The sequence below is a fragment of the Hypanus sabinus genome (assembly GCF_030144855.1).
Source record: "Hypanus sabinus isolate sHypSab1 chromosome 31 unlocalized genomic scaffold, sHypSab1.hap1 SUPER_31_unloc_4, whole genome shotgun sequence".
NCBI lineage: Eukaryota > Metazoa > Chordata > Chondrichthyes > Myliobatiformes > Dasyatidae > Hypanus > Hypanus sabinus.
In genome coordinates this window covers 79,735-85,526 of record NW_026778956.1, presented here as the reverse complement: position 1 = coordinate 85,526, position 5,792 = coordinate 79,735, and positions in this window count along the sequence as shown.

The following is a 5,792-nucleotide window of genomic DNA, read 5'->3' as shown; positions in this document are numbered from 1 at the left end:
GGGAGGCATGGTTGCCATATTTAATTAATGAGGCCGTGTGGAAATATTTAGGGATGCAGGGTGGTAATTTTTAGTTAAGGAGGCAGTGTGGTAATATTTATTTAGGGAGGCAGGGTGGTAATATTTAGTTAGGGATGCAGTGTTGTCATATTTAGTTAGGGATGCAGGGTGGTAATATTTAGTTAAGGAGGCAGTGTGGTAATATTTAATTAGGGAGGCAGTGTGGTAATATTTAGGGTTGCAGGGTGCTAATATTTAGTTAGGGAGGCAGTGTGGTAATATTTCGTTAGTGAGGCAGTGTGGTAATATTTAGGGATGTAGGGTAGTAATATTTAGTTAGGAATGCAGGGTGGTAATATTTAGTTAGGGATGCAGGGTGGTAATATTTAATTAGGGAGGCAGTGTGGTAATATTTAGGGTTGCAGGGAGGCAATATTTAGTTAGGGAGGCAGTGTGGTAATATTTAGTTACCGTGTCAGGGTGGTAATATTTAGTTAGGGATGCATGGTGGTAATATTTAGTTAGGGACGCAGTGTGGTAATATTTAGTTAGGGACGAAGGGGGGTAATATTTAGTTAGGGACGAAGGGGGGTAATATTTAGTTAGGGATGTAGGGTTGTAATATTTAGTTAGGGATGCAATGTGGTAATATTTAGTTAGGGATGCAGGGTGGTAATATTTAGTTGGGGAGGCAGGATGGTAATATTTAGTTAGGGAGGCGGTGTGGTAATATTTAGGGATGCAGGGTGCTAATATTTAGTTAGGGAGGCAGTGTGGTAATATTTCGTTAGTGAGGCAGTGTGGTAATATTTAGGGATGTAGGGTAGTAATATTTAGTTAGGAATGCAGGGTGGTAATATTTAGTTAGGGATGCAGGGTGGTAATATTTAATTAGGGAGGCAGTGTGGTAATATTTAGGGTTGCAGGGAGGCAATATTTAGTTAGGGAGGCAGTGTGGTAATATTTAGTTACCGTATCAGGGTGGTAATATTTAGTTAGGGATGCATGGTGGTAATATTTAGTTAGGGACGCAGTGTGGTAATATTTAGTTAGGGACGAAGGGGGGTAATATTTAGTTAGGGACGAAGGGGGGTAATATTTAGTTAGGGATGTAGGGTTGTAATATTTAGTTAGGGATGCAATGTGGTAATATTTAGTTGGGGAGGCAGGATGGTAATATTTAGTTAGGGAGGCGGTGTGGTAATATTTAGGGATGCAGGGTGGTAATACTTAGTTAGTGATGCAGGGTGATAATATTTAGTTAGGGACGCAGGGTTGTAATATTTAGTTGGGGAGGCAGGGTGTTAATATTTATTTAGAGATACAGGGTGGTAATATTTAGTTAGGGAGTCATGGTGGTAATATTTAATCAGGGAGGCAGTGTGGTAATATTTGGTTAGTGAGGCAGTGTGGTAATATTTAGTTAGGGAGGCAGGATGGTAATATTTAGTTAGGGATGCAGTGAGGTAATATTTAGTTAGGGACGCAGGGTTGTAATATTGAGTTAGGGATGCAGGGCGGTAATATTTAGTTAGGGCGTCAGGGTGGTAATATTTAGTTAGGGATGCAGGGTGGAAATATTTGGTTAGTGACGCAGGGGGTTAATATTTAGTTAGTGAGGCAGTCTGGTAATATTTAGGGATGCAGGGTGGTAATATTTAGTTAGGGAGGCAGTGTGGAAATATTTATTTAGGGAGGCAGGGTGGTAATATTTAGTTAGGGACGCAGGGTGGTCATATTTAATCAGGGAGGCAGTGTGGTAATATTTAGGGAGGCAGTGTGGTAATATTTAGTTAGGGAGGCATGGTTGCTATATTTAATTAATGAGGCCGTGTGGAAATATTTAGGGATGCAGGGTGGTAATTTTTAGTTAAGGAGGCAGTGTGGTAATATTTATTTAGGGAGGCAGGGTGGTAATATTTAGTTAGGGATGCAGTGTTGTCATATTTAGTTAGGGATGCAGGGTGGTAATATTTAGTTAAGGAGGCAGTGTGGTAATATTTAATTAGGGAGGCAGTGTGGTAATATTTAGGGTTGCAGGGTGCTAATATTTAGTTAGGGAGGCAGTGTGGTAATATTTCGTTAGTGAGGCAGTGTGGTAATATTTAGGGATGTAGGGTAGTAATATTTAGTTAGGAATGCAGGGTGGTAATATTTAGTTAGGGATGCAGGGTGGTAATATTTAATTAGGGAGGCAGTGTGGTAATATTTAGGGTTGCAGGGAGGCAATATTTAGTTAGGGAGGCAGTGTGGTAATATTTAGTTACCGTGTCAGGGTGGTAATATTTAGTTAGGGATGCATGGTGGTAATATTTAGTTAGGGACGCAGTGTGGTAATATTTAGTTAGGGACGAAGGGGGGTAATATTTAGTTAGGGACGAAGGGGGGTAATATTTAGTTAGGGATGTAGGGTTGTAATATTTAGTTAGGGATGCAATGTGGTAATATTTAGTTAGGGATGCAGGGTGGTAATATTTAGTTGGGGAGGCAGGATGGTAATATTTAGTTAGGGAGGCGGTGTGGTAATATTTAGGGATGCAGGGTGGTAATACTTAGTTAGTGATGCAGGGTGATAATATTTAGTTAGGGACGCAGGGTTGTAATATTTAGTTGGGGAGGCAGGGTGTTAATATTTATTTAGAGATACAGGGTGGTAATATTTAGTTAGGGAGTCATGGTGGTAATATTTAATCAGGGAGGCAGTGTGGTAATATTTGGTTAGTGAGGCAGTGTGGTAATATTTAGTTAGGGAGGCAGGATGGTAATATTTAGTTAGGGATGCAGTGAGGTAATATTTAGTTAGGGACGCAGGGTTGTAATATTGAGTTAGGGATGCAGGGCGGTAATATTTAGTTAGGGCGTCAGGGTGGTAATATTTAGTTAGGGATGCAGGGTGGAAATATTTGGTTAGTGACGCAGGGGGTTAATATTTAGTTAGTGAGGCAGTCTGGTAATATTTAGGGATGCAGGGTGGTAATATTTAGTTAGGGAGGCAGTGTGGAAATATTTATTTAGGGAGGCAGGGTGGTAATATTTAGTTAGGGACGCAGGGTGGTCATATTTAATCAGGGAGGCAGTGTGGTAATATTTGGATAGTGAGGCAGTGTGGTAATATTTAGGGAGGCAGTGTGGTAATATTTAGTTAGGGAGGCATGGTTGTCATATTTAATTAATGAGGCCGTGTGGTAATATTTAGGCATGCAGGGTGGTAATATTTAGTTAGGGAGGCAGTGTGGTAATATTTAGGGAGGCAGTGTGGTAATATTTAGTTAGGGAGGCATGGTTGCCATATTTAATTAATGAGGCCGTGTGGTAATATTTAGGGATGCAGGGTGGTAATATTTAGTTAGGGAGGCAGTGTGGTAATATTTAGTTAGGGAGGCAGGGTGGTAATATTTATGTAGGCGGGGTTGTAATATTTAGTTAGGAATACAGGGTGGTAATATTTAATTAGGGAGGCAGTGTGGTAATATTTAGTTAGGGCGTCAGGGTGGTAATATTTAGTTAGGGATGCAGGGTGGAAATATTTGGTTAGTGACGCAGGGGGTTAATATTTAGTTAGTGAGGCAGTCTGGTAATATTTAGGGATGCAGGGTGGTAATATTTAGTTAGTGACGCAGGGGGTTAATATTTAGTTGGTGAGGCTGTCTGGTAATATTTAGGGATGCAGGGTGGTAATATTTAGTTAAGGAGGCAGTGTGGTAATATTTATTTAGGGTTGCAGGGTGCTAATATTTAGTTAGGGAGGCTGTGTGGTAATATTTAGTTAGGGACGCAGGGTTGTAATATTTAGTTGGGGAGGCAGGGTGGTAATATTTAGTTAGGGAGTCATGGTGGTAATATTTAATCAGGGAGGCAGTGTGGTAATATTTGGTTAGTGAGGCAGTGTGGTAATATTTAGTTAGGGAGGCAGGATGGTAATATTTAGTTAGGATGCAGTGAGGTAATATTTAGTTAGGGACGCAGGGTTGTAATATTGAGTTAGGGATGCAGGGCGGTAATATTTAGTTAGGGAGGCAGGATGGTAATATTTAGTTAGGGAGGCGGTGTGGTAATATTTAGGGATGCAGGGTGGTAATATTTAGTTAGGGATGCAGGATGGTAATATTTAGTTAGGGACGCAGGGTGGTCATATTTAATCAGGGAGGCAGTGTGGTAATATTTGGATAGTGAGGTAGTGTGGTAATATTTAGGGAGGCAGTGTGGTAATATTTAGTTAGGGAGGCATGGTTGTCATATTTAATTAATGAGGCCGTGTGGTAATATTTAGGGATGCAGGGTGGTAATATTTAGTTAGGGAGGCAGTGTGGTAATATTTAGGGAGGCAGTGTGGTAATATTTAGTTAGGGAGGCATGGTTGTCATATTTAATTAATGAGGCCGTGTGGTAATATTTAGGGATGCAGGGTGGTAATATTTAGTTAGGGAGGCAGTGTGGTAATATTTAGTTAGGGAGGCAGGGTGGTAATATTTATGTAGGCGGGGTTGTAATATTTAGTTAGGAATACAGGGTGGTAATATTTAATTAGGGAGACAGTGTGGTAATATTTAGTTAGGGCGTCAGGGTGGTAATATTTAGTTAGGGATGCAGTTTGATAATATTTAGTTAGGGAGGCAATGTGGTAATATTTAGTTAGGGACTCAGGGTGGTAATATTTAGTTAGGCAGGCAAGGTGGTAATATTTATTTAAGGACTCAGGGCGGTACTGTTTTGTTAGGGATGCAGGGTGGTAATATTTAGTTAGGGAGACAGTGTGGTAATATCTAGGGATGCAGGGTGGTATTATTTAGTTAGGGATGCAAGGTGGTAATATTTAGGCATGTAGGGTGGTAATATTTAGTTAGGGATGCAGGATGGTAATATTTAGGCATGTAGGGTGGTAATATTTAGTTAGGGATGCAGGGTGGTAATATTTAGGCATGTAGGGTGGTAATATTTAGTTAGGGATGCAAGGTGGTAATATTTAGGGATGCAGGGTGGTAATATTTAGTTAGCGAGGCAGTGTGGTAATATTTAGGGATGCAGGGTGGTAATATTTAGTTAGGGAGGCAGTGTGGTAATATTCAGGGATGCAGAGTGGTAATATTTTGTTAGAGATGCTGTGTGGTAATATTTAGGAATGCAGGGTGCTAATATTTAGTAAGGGAGGCAGTGTGGTAATATTCAGGGAAGCAGAGTGGTAATATTTTGTTAGCTAGGCAGTGTGGTAATATTTAGGGATGCAGGGTGCTAATATTTAGTAAGGGAGGCAGTGTGGTAATATTTAGGGATGCAGGGTGGTAATATTTAGTAAGGGAGGCAGTGTGGTAATATTTAGGGAGGCAGGGTGGTAATATTTAGTTAGGGGTGCAGGGTGGTAATATTTAGTTAGGGAGGCAGTGTGGTAATATTTAGTTAGGGAGGCAGGGTTGTAATATTTAGTTAGGGGTGCAGGGTGGTAATATTTAGTTAGGGAGGCAGTGTGGTAATATTTAGTTAGGGACGCAGTGTTGTAATATTTAGTTAGGGATGCAGGGTGGTAATATTTAGTTAGGGACACAGTGTGGTAATATTTAGTTAGGGAGGCAGGGTGGTAATATTTAGTTAGGGACGCAGTGTGGTAATATTTAGTTAGGGATGCACTGTGGTAATATTTAGTTAGGGAGGCAGGGTGGTAATGTTTAGTTAGGGACGCAGGTTTGTAATATTTAGTTAGGGATGCAGGGTGGTAATATTTAGTTAGGGACGCAGGGTAGTCATATTTAGTTAGGGAGGCAGTGTGGTAATATTTAGTTAGCGATGCAGTGTGATAA